Below are 1285 nucleotides of genomic sequence, written 5' to 3'. Positions count from 1 at the left end.
AATATAAAGGAATGGGAATGACAAGATTTCACCACTGAATTTTGTGATGTGATTTGTAGCAGTCTTACTAATATATTTGAAGCTCAAAAAGGAAACAAGTGCTTTCCCGAACAGCTAAATATGCAGGTCCGAAAAATGAAGATATATTTTTTTAAACTACCATGTTCACTCCAAAGCCCATTGCTCTCCTTCAGCATCCCAAAGATTAAGCTCAATCCCAAAGATTAAGCACGCTTAACAAACATGCCAGACCACTGACATCACGGGACAGTTGCCTGTAAAACTAGCCTTCTGACACTGGACTTCAGGTTCAGCTTCTTACAGGTCAGCAACCTCATCCCGCAGAGCAATTGTCTGAGCAACTTCCAGGTCATTTTCATCCTGTGCTGTCAAAGCTGGGTCCATGACAAACTCTGATGGGGCAAGAACAGGCATGGCAACAAACTTCAAGTTAGGGTTTCCAATCAGTTTTCTAGCAAGCTAAAGGAAGGGCTTTTCAAAGTTGCTTTTGGCAGAAGTGTCATAGTACTGAAGACTTTTTTTCAGTGGAAGACAATAGATTTTGCCCTAACTTTCCTGTCCTTAATATCCACTTTTTTGTTGCCATACGACATAATGGGAATATTTCCACACACTTGTACCAGATCTCTATGCCAATTAGGCACATTCTTGTAAGTAATTCTTGATGTTACATCAAACATTACAATGGCAAATTGGGCTTGGATATAATAACCATATCTCCAAATTTCTCCAGACTGGCTGTATCCCATATGTTGAATTTAATAAGTGTGGTCCTCTGCTGGTATGCAACATAAAGGGATGGACCTCCACACCAGTGGCTACATACTTCCTCTCTAATTCACAGCCAAATGTCATTTTATGAAAGTAGTTTTCCAGTACCACCATCACCAACCAAGACAAGTTTAAACTGAACTTGGCATTCTCCTTGGGCAGCCATCGTGATGGTTCTTCCAGAAGCATCTCTGTCACCCATCTGACTCACTCACTTAAATCTTGATGGACAACAGAGGAAAGTTAATTCCACAAAGGAAGATCAGGAAGAGTGTTACAAAATGAAGTGGTAAAAGATTCAGAGTTGGCATACGACCAAGATGTTCATTGCTCCAACCTGCATTAATTTCCCCCACTGACCTCTAATAACATAGTTACCGTACACAATTGAATAAATTCTAATTTGTTATGTTATGCAGCTTTTCACAATATTTTCTGTGAATAGATTAACTCTCCAGTAAGACTGTTAACTTAAACAATATACATTTTCCCC

At 39.5% G+C, this 1285-nt stretch overlaps 1 pseudogene; it reads right to left on the bottom strand.

Annotated features, from left to right (window-relative positions):
• Positions 1 to 318: 318 nt before the first annotated feature.
• Positions 319 to 958, bottom strand: LOC101423764 (GTP-binding nuclear protein Ran-like; annotated as a pseudogene).
• Positions 959 to 1285: the final 327 nt, after the last annotated feature.

This window comes from Dasypus novemcinctus, chromosome 1 (assembly GCF_030445035.2).
Source record: "Dasypus novemcinctus isolate mDasNov1 chromosome 1, mDasNov1.1.hap2, whole genome shotgun sequence".
Classification (NCBI taxonomy): domain Eukaryota; kingdom Metazoa; phylum Chordata; class Mammalia; order Cingulata; family Dasypodidae; genus Dasypus; species Dasypus novemcinctus.
Note: the sequence above shows the minus strand (reverse complement) of the source record. Positions and strands in the feature narration are given on the sequence as shown.